Raw genomic sequence first — 17,630 nt, 5'->3', positions numbered from 1 at the left:
TGTGTGATCCAAATGGACACGATTCTTGAAAATTCTAGTTTTTGAAAAAACACAAATCCAATATCATGAACTACTAAACTATTTCTTTGAGAGATTTCATGAAAGAGAATTAACAAAAAAATATTCAGTTGAGAAACAACAATGAGCATCAGGTTACTTTGCAGTAGGGGCCTGTTTATACTGCAATTAGTTGGGCATGTTGAGTTTTGAAGAAACGACATGACTGTGTCGATTTAGACAATCTCCTTTCTTAAATTACTCCATTTGTTGACTCTACAACCGTCTCGCTGTTTCAGCTCTAAATGTCCAAATCCCTGTCATCACTGTATCCACTGTAAAAGCCAAAGCTGCCTGTGACAGGTCCTGACATGAACTCTATTAAAAGTCATTCTAGGAAATAGTTGAGGTGAAGGAGGCAGGTCCTGGGTTAAAGGGATGCCAGAAAAATGACAATATTTCATCCCAAACAACTTCAGGAATGTGTAATGATTTGTCATGTGCTTGTGCTCTCTTGGGTCATGTTTTTATATCTGTAGATAATTGAGTTTTGCTACACACCCAACATGATTGTATATGAGACGTGTGCCTATATCATCCAGCCCCTGCACAGAAAGTTCACCTGCAGAGCATTCAGGTCTGCAACACTCTTGCTAGACTGTTGACAGCACTGTCAGGCTGTGGATGAGGCTGTGGCAGTATCTGCTTAAAGATGACTTTCTTTCATTCCGCACAGAAACAGAGACGTGGTGCAACCAACAGGCACAAGTTGCACTGCCCTCCATTTCCATGCACCTCCTCGACCTCCATCCCAGTTACTGTTCGGGTGAGCTCCTTCTGAGACGAGACTCGAGAACATCCGAACACGCTGTTGTTGCTGCTTCGCTCTGTGCCCATCCACAAACACACAAAATGATTGGACTGACTCTATCCCAGTTGACTCTTAAATATGTTATAAAGAGTTGGTATAGAAGCCATTTACCACCCGATGCTATGTAGGCTAAAATGTTATATTAGCATTGTTTATTATCTTGTAGTGTGGCCTAAAATGTTAGCATTGGGCCTTTTAATTAGCAAGGTGCATTCTTAATGCCACCATCAACAGTGTTAGTATGAGGTGATCACACAGTACTTTATGCTAAAGTTTTAGCATTAGAGTTAGCCTCCATATGCTTAAGTGTTATCATGTAACCAACTATCACACAGCATAATGTAAACGTGCGTGTTAGCAAAACATTATATATGGGAAAATTGAACTAGTATTGAGAAATCGCTAATGCTAACACTAGCATTTTGCTAGTACTAATATACCAAGTAGTTAGTATGCTATGTATGATAAAATGTGAGCATTGCAATAATACAACAGAGGGGTATTTTAACAATCAATGATTTTATTACAAAAGCAAGACATTTAAATTATACAGAATTATACAGAACACATCAACATTGTAGCATTGGGGCCACTTTAGGAAACAAATGCATTTCTTCATCTGAATGTCAGGGAGTGTGCTACAGATGTAAATCCAGGTCAGGATATGGTATTCATCACGAAAATGTGTGTACATGTGTGAATGGGCAGGTGAGGCTTGCTTCAGTTTGTCATATCCGTCTCATGTTCTCGGACCATTCTGACATGTCCTGACCTGTTTTAATGAGCTGTAAGTGAGAAGAAGACAAAGCTGCTGGAGCAGAATCAGCACAAACCACACGTGCACTGTACATTACATTCACACAGCACTGTAGTGTTAACGAGTGTGAAGACATGAGAAACACGTGAAGCAGACTGGGGGGACGTTTATTAACATTTGCATACTTCAAATAAAATTTGCATTACTAATGAATTATTTACTGTATTTATGCAGATAATTACCATGGCACACATTAATTAATAATGTAAGTGACAATAATGAATTATTCTGGTATTATAACCCACCAAATAACCACACACAAATGCTTACATCCCATTCCAGATCATATGGACTCTTTTCGACAAGCACACTGACTTCTGAGAACTTGCGTGTCAGGAGACTTTTTGAATGTCTTTATTTAGGTCCATTTACTGCTTGATGTATGCTGTCAGGAGAGGAGGGGTTGTAATACATCTTGGCAGCTCCACAGAAACACACATCATGCCGAGGATTTAATCTTGTTGAAACAGATTCAAGCTCTTAAAAAGGCATAAAAGATAGCCCCAAAGATAAAATGTAAAACACGCCAAATGGCAAAATCTCCCCATTCATTTAGAGCTTCTATTTATAAGCACAACAGTGGAAAGAACTGATAATCATGTGAAATGACAGCAGTGAGACTTTATTTAGACACAACTGTTAGACGTCTCTGTCTCACACTGCACTCACTGTTCTGCTCTCACATCACTGCCATATTATAAAATATTGAAAAGTTGTGTAATCTTCGGTCATAATGATATTTATCCAGTCATTAGCAACATGTCACACAAAGGCAATAATTACTATTCCTTGTTGTGGTTGATCAGTTATTTTAGAAAACAAAAGCAAAAATAAATAAACAGGGAAAACATTTTACTCCACATTCAATTTATTGGAATATGACATTAACTGACAATGTGCAATATGTTGAAGTCACAGATCGCACAGGTAAAAGTTAGAGAAAACCGCTGAAATCAAAAGACAATAATAAAGTCACAAATGAGCAAAGACTGTAGTAAGAAGTAATTTGATGGTGACTCTCCTGATCTGAGGCTGTTCACAGGTCACAACAGGTCATGGATATTAGAATGTGGTTTTGAAAATTGAAAGAAATTATTTTCGGCATTAATAGAATTTAATAGTAAATAAGGTAACACAATCTCCCTTCGAGCTCACGAAGGGAAATTTAAAAATAATAGTACACACATTTTAAGTGGCTTCTACACAGAAAATAAAGCATGAAATATAAAAGTAAGAAAAACTAAATTTAACTAGGTTTTAATAGAATAGCTTTAAAAAATCTGAATCAACTTAATTTGCCAAGAATGTTTGGACACACATGGACGTGACTCAGGTTTCCAGTGCCTCTCAATGTGCTGTAATGATACACCTACAGATAAAGGACAGGAAGCTAACAGGGATAAGCAGATGTAAAACATTCAGCTGCAATAATTTTATAGTGTTTGAACAAAAATAGTCCCAAACAAGTGAGGAGACAATATTAATCTACACAATTCGTTACTTCTGCTGTGACACTTCCGTTTCCTTGAGTGGGATAACAAAAATAAGAAACACAAAAAATACATTTGAGTTAATCCATTAGACATTTTGTTGTAAAATGAAATATAAAAACTATACTGTCCAAACTAACATCTACTTCAATTTATAGTTCTTGGTGAAAGCAGCAAATCTTTGGCATTTCTGTTTAATAAAATGACTTAATGGATTCAATGATTACCAAGAGAGTTGCCAATCAATTGTCTGTTGTTCAACTATTCACATAATAAGCTACCGTATCAGCTCCTAACCAAAGACTAAAACAAAGTTATTAAAAAAAGCCAGCCGGTCATGAAAAAGTAATTTCCATAATGTCGCAAAGATTCTAATGCTGTTATAAGACTTTCCAAAGGACTGAGAGCAGGTCAGAGAGTCCATCCAAACCTTTCCAGCTCTACCTAAAAACAAGAAGAATCCAACTTGGAAACCAAAACTCAAATCTCTTTGCAGGCACACATCTGCACAGCTTCCTGGTTTCAAGCCTGTTGAAGAAAAAAAATGAATAAATCCAAAACACTAACTGCAGCCAACATGCTTAAGACATTCCTTCAAACAATCCAACAAAAACATTTGCAGCTATTTGGTTAGTGTGGCAGTAAAGTGTTAAATGTTGAATCATCAGGGGATTTCCAGCCGGTCTTTACACACTGATACTGAGGCCCGCTGGGGAGAAGGAGCGGACGGGCTCTGCCTTGGCCTCCAGTCATCAATACCTGGCTTCCTATTCCATAAAGACAAAAGGAACAGCTTTAAACGTGTGTGTGTGTGTGTGTTAGTGTGTGTGTGTGTGTGTGTGTGTGTGTGACTGCTGACACATTGTTGGTGACATTAGTCTCTCTCAGATTAATGAGGTTAGTGTGTAGTCTGGTTAATCTGCTGGTGTGATGTGGCTGCGTGCACAATTCCCGAGCTCCTTTAAACTGGCTTTAGCCAGTCAGGAAGGACAAACACACACGACAGACTCATCCGCCCCAGCAGCACATTAAAAACTGCTCAGACTGCAGTCGAAACAGCAAACAGTTTGGCAGCTGAAACAGACAGTGAAAAAACCAACAAGAAAAAATGATGAAAGTACTGGAGCTGCCCCAAATTCTAAATCTGGTAAAATCGGCCAAGCTACAGTACTGAGAAATGCCTCAGCGATTTCAGCTATGTGGCAAGTAAATAGGCCACAGGTGTGCAACTATTCAAAAAATGACCTCCTGGCTTCTCTCAGCCATAGGTAGGGGGGCATTAGCCAGCGTGAGGGGGCAGGTGGTGCTGCAGCGCCATGTTCGTTCATACACGACAGACTGGAAGGAGGGGGTAGTGAACCCCTCTGCAGTGTGAGGCACTGCTAAACACACACAAACACGCGACAGCCACTGTAGGAAGCGCACACACATATACACTGACCAGCTCTGATTACTGATGCCAGTGCTTCTCCCGCCTGCAGCCGAGAGCAGGCTGTGCATTGAAGGGAGTGGCAGAAAAAAACAACTGCAGAATGGTTACAGTAAACTCAGCACGGAGAGAAACCACCCCCGCTGTCTAATCGTCTGTCACCTTGTTTGATTATTTTTCAAAATGTATTGATTGATCTTCCTGATCAATTTATGGACTACTACTTTGACCAAGCAGGCTTATTCCTCAAACATTTTCTTGACGTGGTCGTGGGCGAAACCCTGCATATTGTGCCCTATACACCTGAAGTGTTCTGCTGACCAGGTTTAAGTCATCCTCTGCATCGAAAACAGTCCACCTTAACAAAAGTTCACCAAATCAAAAGCTGCTTCCTGGCATTGGATTCAACCAATACAGGAACAGCCAAAATTTAGAACCACAAAAGCAGAAGCAATAAGTTTAGTGAAGCGGTCGAGTAAAATAATCCTCGGCGAATCTTACACATGTAAGTTAAATATGTATTAACAGACACAGCCTCCCAACTGTACCATCCGTATCATGTCGATTGGCCCACATCCTTTTGGAAATAAAATAAACAAATAGATAAATAAAATTCAACACCAGCCTGTCTGTCTGTCTGTCTATCGTCGGTGTCTGCCTCAGCCATGGGGACACAGTGTACAGACAGTGCGCAGAGCAGCCGAACAATGGAGAGCAAGCCTGCAGCCCTTTTCGAGCTTACCGGCTAGACACTGAGTCGCTCCAGGTTAGTGTTTGTTCACCAAGCCGAACAAATAAAAAAAAACGATTTTGAGGCAGAGTAATGGTAGAAAAAGAGAGAGAGAGAGAGAGAGAGCGAGAGAGACAGGGCTCACAGAGGCATTACATAAGTGAATTGCTTGAGCAGCAGATTACCAGTGAAAAAGGGTTGGGGGAGTGGGGGTGTTAAAATCCATATTAGTTCATTAACATCAGGACGGAAACATCTCAGGGAATCCACCCCATCAGAGGTGACACCTGCCAGAGCACACAGCATGCCCAGCTACCGTCGGCTGAATGAATTTCACAGAGGGAGGGAGTGTTTCAAATATACTTCAGAAGGTCAAAATTAAAAAGCCAAACCGTCAAGCTGATGATGTCATGTATCGATCGAAATAGAGGAATATCCACGATTACAATGATTGGAGAAGTCAGCCATATTCTCTGTTGAATATACAGAACATGCAGCAAAGCAGTCTATGGATTCAAGCCAATCCATCGCACAAATCTCAGTATTTAACAGTCTTCAAACATCCTGTAACAAAGGACACTTTCACACAAATCAGCGGAAAGGCCATTCGCTAACATGACTGATGACTGACACTTGGAACCATTTGTTCAAATCTTAGATCAACAAGTGTTTGGAGTCTAGTAAGAATTTAAATAAAGGTAAGCATCCTCGGAAAACGGATGTATCAACATTCACTCTATGCCCCATTAAACTGTGATATTAGCTCCTCAGTCAAATATCGATGAATCATGCTGTTTAAGAGCTGCTGCTGGAAATAGGTCTCAGGAGAGTGATGGCCTCCAGAGTACAAACTGCAACGAGCATGGGAAGATGACACGGCAAACTAAGCCTTCCAGTCGGAGGAGAAAAGAACACCAAGGCTAAGACGAAAAAGAACGTGGGCCCCGACGAGCCACCATGTGCTGCTTTGAATAACAATTTGGCTGGTCATGGTAGCAAAGTCAGTGAGTGGGATTGCTTGTTACTACTGATGACAAAGTGTGCCGTCCCTCTGGTCGCAGCCCGACGCCAATCCAATTGTCGCATTCAGGGAAGCACTATTAACATGAATCATAGGACGCAGACGTGTCACCGAGTGGAAACAAGGCGCTGGGGGTCATTCTCAGTCTGCTGCGCTGTGAGTATGTTCCTCCTGCCACCTTTACGTCTGGGTTAGCACGAGTGAGTGAGCATTAACATCGTTGGGGGTTCACTGAGGTCAAGCACATAATGTACAGAGCTGTTATCGTCACGCTCAGCATTACTCTGTGCTGCTCTCAAGCCATAAAGGTGCAAACACACACACACACACACACACACACACACACACACACACACACATAAGACAGCCTGGCCTGCGGTAGAAACAAAGAGCCTCTCACCAACAGATGCTTCTTTACTTAACACTGTTCAGTGGTGTGTGAAGAGGTTAAGGCCATCACCTCAGCATTAGCATTATCTCTCAATAAGCTACACATGCTAACCAGCTGTTTAGCCGTTACTTTACCAGCTAACAGGCATTACTATACAGTTAGCATTCCCACTTGAAGCTGTTATAATTAGCTTAGATGCTTCAAAGTGCAAGTATTCACTACTTTAGCCAGAGGATGTTATTCCTCTGGGGTGGGAAGCCATTTAAAGCAGCATTCAATGTCTCCATTGAAGAGTAGTATTAAAGACATTCATGTGTGAAATTGGATCAAAATACTAAATTAGCATGAGGCCACATTAAGTGCTTTCTATATGACCAGACAGGCATTATCACATTAGGGCTGCCAAAACTGACTGACCGACAATTGATGTTTAAGTCCAGGCAAAGGGCAAAAGCAAATAATTAGCGACAATCAATTGCTAAAAGATGATAGCTTTCTTTCATCTTTCTGGACACGTCAACTCATCCTGCCCTAACTTTGTCACGTGACCCTTAAAACAGTGTGCCACATCCTCCCCATCCTCCTAACCCCAGAGATGTCCCCGCAGACCAGTCCGTCCACAGTATCTGCTTAATCCACATTCCATCATATGCACGGTGCAACGGGGGGGACACAAGAAAGGCCCAGGTGACATGCAATAGCAGCAGCATGTGAGCCACACTGAGAAGTGCTACCACGGTGAGTGTGCGCGGTGAACGCCTTAGCTCACTGCGCCACGGCCTTCCTCCTCTGATCGCCATTGTTCGAATCAGCATCGTGCGGCAGATAGTGTTGGCCATGCATCCCTCCCAGCTCCCGAGAGCCTAACCCGTGGACATGAACGCACAACGTCACAAGTTAGGGTCTCAGGGACGGAGAGAGACACATCTTCTGTCTCACACGACTGAATTCATCCCTCTCTTGATCCCTTTGTTTTCTGCTTCGGCATTAAAAGCAACCGGGCATGTTCCTGAGCCAGAGAGCGTCCGTGTGCTGAACTTGTCTTTGAGTCAAACGAGGACTCAGAGCGTGCGAGGATCTCCCGCATGCAGAGCGAACTCTGCCGGTTACAGACGTGCAGCTACACATCAATTAAACACACACTCACACAAATTACATACATTTATTGAGCACGCTCACTGCAACCTCCACTGCCCCCATGTATATTTGTGAACATACAAGTGCAAACCTCAACCAGACACAACATTGGCCAGCCCCCCCCAACTCTCTTTCTCTCTCTCTGTATCACTCTCTCTTTCTGTTTCTCCCTTGCCCCCTCCCCCATCTCAGCTGAACAATACCGCACTTTGAAAAATGCCTCCTGCTATCAGGTACAGAGCCTGCTGCTGTACAGTATGCCCAAAGATCTCCCGCTGTCTCAGGGACAATCAACCAGCAGATAATTTCTAATCATTGCCGCGGATGTACAAGACAAAAGCCCTGTGTGGATGCGTCCATTACACCATTGAAATCTGAAGCTAGGACCGCACAGCGTCAAACAATCCATCCGACACAATGACTTGCATGCCCGTCTGACTGTCACATCGTGCACTGTTCATGAAATCACTCCTGCCTGCTTGATCGTTTCTAGCGCAGTTCCCCATGCAGCGTCGTCTCTGAATCCTCCGGAGAGGCTGCTCAGAGAAAAAAGACAAGCAAGATAACAAAGCTCTACGGCTCCGTCGTGCTACCACGGTGGTCTAAAGCTTAGGAAACAGATGGGGAGCTTAAAGGGGAGTTGAGGGGAAGAGTATTTGCTGGTACCGACTCACCCTCCCTTTTGGATCCAGGATGTTCCCCTTACTCGTTGTTCTTCTAGCCTGCCGCCTGCTCAGGAGGGGAAGAAATAGGAGACAGAGAGAGAAACAGAAAACTCAGATTTTAACTTACAGCACGGCAACAAGATTTCCAGTTATGCTCACGATGCAAAGAAGAGGCTGGCCCGTCTGGCGAGCTGCTCAGAATCAGGCGAAATAAATGGCAAGAGAGAGACTGACAGAGAAAAGAAAAAGGCATGAGGATGGGTGGTAGGACCAAGCTGTAATGAACCATTTGCACGCTCTCTTTTCCTCTATCTCTTCTCTCTCTCCCTCTCTCTCTTTAAACACACACACACACACACACAAGCACAGAGTGAGAGTGAGCAGTCTGGGGAGGAGAGTCGCGAGAGAGAGAGAGTCAGCGAGACGATTCCTCTTCCCAGAAAACGAAACGCAGAGAGGTTGGATAGAACAGGTAGGTGGCAAGAGAGCGACCAAGAGAAATCCAGAGAGAGTGGAGGAAAAGCAGAAAGAGAGAGAGAGAGGGCTGAATTAAAAGAGCCAGCATCGAGCCACAGAAACAGAGCTGGCAGCCAGGGCCACAGAGCCAGAAGCATACCAGTATGCTGCCTCACTGAAGGGGGGAGGGTGTCGAGGAGGGGGGGCGCACACACACACACACACACACAAACTCGTTTGCCTTTCCTTGCACCTTCTCCTTAGCCTCTACTTACATTGTATCCAAACCTGCAGGTCCGAGGCAGGTTGGCGGGAGGAAGAAAAATGCACACACACACTTAGTCACATGCACACTTTCTCTCTCACACACACGCTCTCTCTCTCATGCACAAATCCAAGTTAAAACGAATGCGCCTGCTGATCTCTTGTCTCGCTCCGCTTTCTCTCGTCTTTTCCCTCTTCCCTCGCATTGTTTTCTCCCTCTTTCAATCACATGCAGAGCTAGAAAGGAGGGAAGGAAGGAAAAAAAAACATGACATCCCCCCAACACCTCCCCCTCTTCTCCCCTCTTTTTCTCACCCCTCTTATTCTCTCCAATATTAGTACTCGTTCCTGTACTCCTTCTTCCCCCCCCTCTGGCTCATTATCTTCCCTTGTTGATAGGCAGGAGAAAAAGCAAAAAAAAAGAAAAGAAAAACAAAAAAGGAGAAAGGGGGAGAGAAATATCATCCATTAATTTGCCTCACAGCTGTATTCGCTTACAGCCAGAGGCCCTCTTTTCGTCTGTATCAGGCAAGAGCGAGAGAGAAAGAGAGGGAGAGGGAGTTTGGGGGTGGGGGGTAGCGAGAGAAAGTAGTCCTCCTTTCGTTGTTTTTTCCACCTTGTCAGTGTCCGTTTTCCACCAATAAAATAAATCCAGTGTTCTCTCTCTCTGTGTCTTCTGCATGCATGCAAAAACAAAAGTCTCACATACATGGGCTGCCATCATTCATACTATCCCTTCAGAAAGACAAGGAGAGACAGAGAGAGAGGAGAGACAGAGAGAGAGGAGAGACAGAGAGAGAAGGGGCTATAGAAACATTGCTATATGATGTGATTTGGCTTATAGAGGCTACATTTAATCTCCACTGCTCCCCCAGGCTTTGGTATGGAGAGACAGAGAGAGTGAGTGAGAGAGAGAGAGACTGAGAGTCAGGGAGGGAGGAAAGAGAGAAAGAGGAGAGATGATGGGGGGAGGAACAGATGGAGTAGAGAAGGAGAGTGACGACGTACAACCGACTGCAGGCTCAAATCAGCGACGGGGCCCAGAGAGACTGGGGAGAAGGAAAAAAAAGAAAAATCTCTGAGACCACACTGCCCTCTTGCTTTTCTTCTGCTCCCTCCCTCCTTGACTGACTGATCAACCAACTGTGTCTGCAGCCCGGCTAATCTCCAATCCTTTCTGCTGGCAGACGGAGCATTGTGCCGTTTTTCTATCACTATACAGCTGCGGTTACTGGAGAAAACCTGCATCTGGATCTACAACATGCTCCTCCGTTTACACCCCCAACCCTGAAAAGCATGTATATGTACACACACACACAAACACACGAACACTGCTACCCTCATTTATCACCGGCTTTATGTCCAGATAGAGACGGTCTTCGGCGAGGTGCTAATATTAGCCTGCTTTGATGGTGAGAGTCTGCAGCAGGCAGACAAAGGCTTACACACACGCCTGCACACACACACATGTGCATAGTATGCACACGCATGAACATGCAGAGACAGGTGCAGTGTGAGTAAAGCAGCTCTGCACAAACAGAAAACACATCAGAAGAGAGATTTCATGGCCATGAGATTTAAATGCATAAATTAATTTTAGTGCACAAGGGAGTAGACCAAACTCCTTCACCAGGTTAAAGATAAACTTTGTATTATGTTAAATGGCTCTTCGCCATTGATTTATCGATCCCATTTCACTCTCTTTAAGTACTATCTCCTGGTAATGGCCAGGAATCAGCCCCAGCTTGCCAAGCAGTACATAAGTGGAGACCCAGATCTGTCACCCTGGCCCAAGCATGGTCTGAGGAAGCAGTGTGGTCGCTGTATGTCTGTACACTCAGCAGGACCAAGGTGACGAGCAGGACACGCCCTCTGGATGACTGCAGCAGATGCAGAGGTTGGCCTGAGTGACTGATTGGCACCTTGTCAGAGATGATTGATGAGTCTTTGAAATCATTGCCATGGCAACCATGATGAGGAAGAAGAAAGAGGATGTTTCAGTGAAAGAAGTATCACGTATCCATCGAAACAAGACTAAAAGGGCAGGAAAAAGGAACCATTACCAAACACTTTATAAAAGTATTAAATTTAGCATTACTAAATGCTTTAAACGATTATATTTCACACCAATATACATAAAAAAGTGGGGAAATACATAAACGGACGTGAAAAAGTCTGGGTATACAATGCAGACTGTTGCTAACAAAACAACAAACAATGTTACTTACAATAGAGTATCTACATCTGATAGAGAGAAAAAAGAAGGAAAGAAGGAGGGAGATGGAGGAGAACACAGACCGCATGAAACCCCACAAAGCTCTCACTTTCTGCTCTGGTTTGGATTATTGCGTCGTGCCACACACACACACACACACACACACACACACACACTAGAAATACAGTATGTGTATTCACAAAAAGCCACACAGGCATCTCACTTCAGGATATGTCCATATGTCCTACGAAATCCCTGTGTTTCATTTTCCACCATTTGCAAAGTCACCAAATCAGAGCCAACCCACAGCTGGACACTTACCAGAGTCAACCAACAGGGGGCAGTCTTTTGCTCTGCTACCTTTTACCTCAGCTGAACACACACACACGCACACACAACAGACGTACTGGTGGATGTTGAGGCTGAGGACTGGCCGGCATCAATGTATACAGTATAAACGGTGTGAGGGCTAATGCTCAGATACTGCATCTGCACTGGGAGTGTTAGCAGCTCCCTTCTCTTCTGCCAAAATCATGAAATCTCATGTACAGTTTTATATTGCAGAGAGTAGAGGGAATGAAAGGGTTTGCTTTGATAAAATGAAAGTCTGAAAAGCTGTAGAGAGGAGGGTTGAGCAGTAGCGGCCCACAAGCAGCAACCCTATGTTAAACTCTTCTTTGAGGACTTTTCTGTGAGCTGATGTAGACATATTCCTGACTGGGTGTCACACTTTTTCACAGTCTGATATTTTGTCAGCAGTGTGCGTCTGCTGATTGAAAACATTATGACAATAATTGTTTGCGGTGACAGTTGATTTCAGTGCTTGTAAATGGACTGAGATGCTGTTGTCTGAGGCTCAACTCATTTTTTTCCTTTTGTGTCTGATATTCTTTATAACTGTCATTACACAAACAGGACGAGTGAAGCAGAGGGACTTCTTCCACACAGCCGTCACCATTAATGAGGTTATCACTGAGCGAATAATAAAATGTCACCTCAGAATGGAAAGGAACTGATGCCTCCAACACGCAGCATGCTTTCAAAAGCCCTCACGTCAGTGCCAAACGCTCTGCGACGGTGCAACGCTGTCTCTACCTGCCTACTGAACACACACCAATGTTTCTGACCTCAAATCAGCCAAAGCAGAAGACACTACACATCTTATATGTCAAAGTAAAACATAAACATAAAGACGCATTCTGGCCTTAAGTAATAATCAGACATCTACCAACTACAGCTGTCCACCCTTTATTACATAGACCCTACATCGTAATACAATACAATAATTATATTTAATATAAATTGTAAAGCTATTCTGATAAATTAATTTTGAAAATAAAATAACACATATTTTTCAATTCCAGCTAATCAAACATGAATTCTACATCCAAAAATTATCACCATTTTACAGCCAATACAAGGGTCTACTATTAAAGAAACAATAAAAATAATAGAACGATTGATCATGGCAGTAACAATAATAACATTAATAATAACAGTTATAATAACAACAATAATAATAATAACAGTAGGAGGCATGAAAAATAAGGGTGAAAACCTGAAAGCCTCGTCTTTAAAGTAATATTTTGTCATTTAAATGTCATATTTATTACTTTAAATATTTTTATGTCAGTCCAAAAATATCTGTGTCAGTCTCCAAACGTCCCAGTGATCAATTTGATCCTTTAATGCACAAAAACACACATCATTGACACACAATCTGGCATCTATATCCCAAAAGTGGGAAGCATGGCTTTTACTCTCCTGCTGCTCCATCAGCCACGTGGAGCGTGTGGTATCAGGCAGTCAGCTTGATTTCTTTTCTCTTTTTTTGGGGTGTGACTTGTGCAGCAATCACATTGCACTGTATCGATCCAGTTGTGCAGAGTGCCATGCATACCTCAGGGAAAGCTAGGAGGTTGTACAGTTATCTCCTGCGGTGTAATTCTCAACTATACAACCTACTACCTCAGCCTGGGAGCAAGCGGACCTGGACACCAGGGCTTCATGGCTCAGGGGTTTGGCGATTATAAAACAGAATGAGGGGAGCAAACATTTGCACCAGAACAGGGAAAAACAGGGTGAAAAACGTATTTTCATTGGTGCAAACTTTAATCCAATCTCCCAAGTAATTACAACATTTTAGACATGTCTGACTCATCCAGATAAAGTTTCAATCAGATTTTCTCCCTCAATGGAAAAGGCTAACACGTGGGAAGTGGCCATTTGTCAGGAAACAATCATTGCAACTGTCATTCCTTCTTTTGCATTCTCTAATTGGGCCAATGTCTGCTTCAGTTACACTGTGGCCAAACTGCAGCTAAATGACTGAAAGAGCTCCGTGTCCTCATCAGTTTTCTACAAACTAACATTTGAAATATACACAAGGAGGTAGCAATACGGATATTTTCCCTTTTAAATGAAACCACCTTTTATCCCATCAAAGTTTAGAGATAAGACGTGTGGAAAGTGTCAAGGACCCTTGGAAGACCGAAACCCAACTTCTCTCAGTTTTAGGGTCCTGATTGGAGATATCTGAGATGGTCAATGAAGTTGGTAGGAGCTGCTGTATTGTGCTGATGCTGCTCAAGCTGTTGAAGCTGCACAGACACAGACCTGTAGATACAAGCTTGTGGTGAGTGTTAACACAAGTTCGGATCTACGGGTTCGGGGCTGCGAGCAGATGACTTCACATATCCATCAGCATGATGAGAAATAAGCCTCTTAATTCAGTAAAACCTTTTATCCTTAAAGTGTTTGAGAGAGAGAGAGAGAGAGTGTGTGTGTGTGCGTGTGTATTTGAGTGTGCAGCAGGCCTGAGTGTTGTACCAAGGACCACAGAAATAATTTATAATGCCAGTAAAAAAGATAAAGTTAGGTTATATTTAAACAGATTTAAAGCTAAAACACATATCATCACCACTTATTGCAGAAAATCCAATGCAATTATTTAAACTACTATTAAACAGAATGTATAAAGTTTCCCATTCTGCCTCTTTCATAATTTACCAATTTGAAAGGAAAGATTATCTTGGCCAATAATAAAGCAAATTACAGATTATAGACTGTAGCCATTTAAGCAATAACAAAATGAAAAGGGAATATGTTTGTCACAATCATTACATGTGTATGATTTTGCATTACGTGGACTAAAGTCGTACATCTTCACAGATCGCACAATACGTCTTGTTTCTTAGGACATACTGAACAAAATCTCAACTTCATTATTTTTATGCAGGTTACTTTCTTGACAGCCTTTACAAATAACTGTTTCCTCACTGTGAAAGAGTCCTTTCAGTGAGATGCACACAGGCAAAATTCAAGATGTCTTTTTTAAGAGCCCAAATGTGCAAAAGTAATGCAAAATGGGTTTTTTTTAAATTGCAGAACTTTTTTTCCCACAAAAGAAGAGTGTAGGAATTTTCCTTCATAAAAACTTTCATATTCAACAGCAATGGGATAAAGTAAACACTGCAAACTTCCTTGATGTAATATATTTATTATTTGCATTAACTTGAAATGGTGCTGAATCAAGGCATGATCTTTTATATTATTTTATATATGAGACTCCTGAACAGATCTCAAATTCTCATACACTTTTAACCATCAACTAAAGCTAAGTTGAAAATGACAAAAATAACATGAGACTGTTATTTTTTAAATCTTTATGAGAATTCCAATATTTTTAACAAATTGTACATTAAAACAATTCCATAATCGCTGCATTTGCATTACAGGTCTCATTTTGAAGATAAAAACCACCCATCCACACTCATTTCTATCAAATCTTAAAATCACAAAGAAGTTCAAATGAAATTTGAACACATTCCTGTTTAATGTGAATCGAGTTGTTGCTGTGCTCGGATGAATAAGGTCCAATTTCAACTTCCAGACTCCATCTGAACTTCTCTTTCTCCTTCTCTTCCCTCTGCCTGAATTTAAATGAGACGTCTGACTTTGAAGCTGTCGCCAAGTTGCTTAAAGTATGTCAGTGGGTCTTTGCCAGTTCGCTGAAAGACACCTTGAGATTGGCTGAACAAAGAGGTCAGCGGGGTCCACAGCACCCTGCCAGCCAATGCCGCCACCGCTGAACCATCATGTGTGTGTGTGAGGAGGACTTTGAGAGCACCGACAAAGCTAAGACCAGCTAAAGGCCACCACCTGCATAGTTCCACACTGAACAGCGCCAGTGGCCAAACCCAGCAGCACTACCCGCCCTATTTGCCCAAATCTACCCAGCAACAGAGGTAGTAAGTGTGTGTGTGTGTGTTTGTGTGTGTGTGAATGCATGCATGTGTGTGTGTGTGTACATTTAAGAAGAAGGAAGGAGGGGGTTCAATGGGGTTGAAGATGTGAGAGTTGAGGATGTGACATGTCGTTAGCACATCATAATACCACGCAGTGTAAACAGATAGCCCCGGGCTAGCCAAACAGGTAGCGTTAAGTTTAGGCCCTTTTCACCGCAGCTAATGTACAGTAAACATCAGAAACGCTTCGCCACAGGACAAAACCAACAAACCACACTGTTGAATATTAAGAGCCACAAAGCAAAGACGAGAAGTGGAAACAAGAAGCAAAGCTCAGAGCACATAGGTAGCGAGGTGACTTACCCATTTTCGCCTTTATGTATAGCTTCCGAAAGTTTCTTTTCTCTACCCTGCAGGGCCTACGGTGCTTGGCAGAAAGTACAGGCAGTCATGTCCACTGTGGCCCATCCCAAAAAAAAAAAAACTACAGTAACAGAATCACCCCGAAAGGCAGCTGGGGTGGGAAAGAGGGAGACAAAAGGAAAAAGCAAAGGGAAAGAGGGAGAGAAAGTGTTGGGGGAAGAGAAGGGGAGAAAAAAGTAAATGATAACAGAAAAACAGGCTAGTTTTTGTGGTGTTTTTACAATTTCGGTTTACCGCGCGCTACTAGTAATAATAACTATAAAGAAACGAGCGAGAGGCAATCTTTCAGCCTGTAAAACCTCTGCATTCTACAAGCTGCTTCCCTGCACTACGAGCAAATGACAAGCAACATCTGTTTGTAAGACACCCAAAATCCCAGCCTTAAAAAAAAGGGAAAAAATTGGCTAGAGTTTCTCGCTTTTTCAGTCTTGAACTGCAAACTCTCCTGGTCTGTTTGCCTCGCTCAGCTGAATAAGGCAAAACAGAGAAAAGAAAAGGGAGTGAGGAAATTCAGCGAAGAGAAAATGCAGCCATGAAGCCGTCCTCCTGTCACCCCTGAATCTCTACCCTTCTCTTCTCCCCCCACAAACCCCCACTCCCTGCACACTCCCTCTTCCTCCTCTTCTTCTTCTGCCACCCCACCCTCCCACCCCCTAGAATGCAATAGGGACAGTCCAGTTCAGGTATAGCTACTACTCACTGAGTCCTTCTCTTCCCAAAACGCCCCATTACTCCGACACATAAACACTTGGACCCACGCACTTGTATCCTCGTCTCCCAGAGCGTCCCACACAGCCAGAAGCAGACTGACTGGCTTGCACGTACACACTCGTGGATACACTAACAAAAGTGCATATACAGAAATACACACGCACACACACACCCACACATTTCTTGGAAAGCTTCCCTGCACCAAAACAAATACCAATCTTTAGTTAGCCTCAGCTGCGAATAGAAAAGAAGGAGTCAGTTTGGGACTTGGCACTGGTTTAGCAGAGGAACAGATACAGACCATTTCCCCATATGCCTGCCTTTCACAGCTCCGGAGCAGCTCCACATTTCACTGTATCATAATACAGCGAAAAACATCCTCTGTCACCGATACCTTTTGATAACATCCAGCTCCTGCAATAGCACCGTGAGAGTGTCTGATATTCGGCAAAACCAGAAATGCTGGACTTGCCAGTCGTGTTTTTTACTCTCAGGATTAACACATACGGTCGTACACATGTGTGTGCCCAGTGAATCAATAAAACACTCAGAGATAGAGAGGCAGGTTCAATTTAAGCTGATAGATAAACTACGGTGCTGCAAGTTTAACCTGTTTTCCGTAAGACTTACTCAAAGTATGCTTTGGTACAAGGCGTCACAGTCTGGCTCGTTTGGTAAACAGGCGCATGCTGCATGCTGACATCACTTTACAGGAATGTTGGGCATTCACGTCTATGGCGTGGATCGCCCCAAAAATAAAATATAC

The 17,630-nt window shown here is 42.9% G+C and overlaps 1 long non-coding RNA gene across 2 annotated transcripts in view; it reads right to left on the bottom strand.

Moving 5' to 3' along the window:
• Positions 1-2,536: 2,536 nt before the first annotated feature.
• LOC117773243 overlaps positions 2,537-17,630 on the bottom strand; it is a 99,826-nt gene continuing 84,732 nt past the window's right edge. For both annotated transcript variants that reach the window (XR_004615885.1, XR_004615884.1), the window contains one exon: positions 2,537-3,703. This is a non-coding gene — a long non-coding RNA (uncharacterized LOC117773243). The remainder of the gene's footprint in view (positions 3,704-17,630) is intronic.

This window comes from Hippoglossus hippoglossus, chromosome 13 (genome assembly GCF_009819705.1).
Source record: "Hippoglossus hippoglossus isolate fHipHip1 chromosome 13, fHipHip1.pri, whole genome shotgun sequence".
NCBI lineage: Eukaryota > Metazoa > Chordata > Actinopteri > Pleuronectiformes > Pleuronectidae > Hippoglossus > Hippoglossus hippoglossus.
Note: the sequence above shows the minus strand (reverse complement) of the source record. Positions and strands in the feature narration are given on the sequence as shown.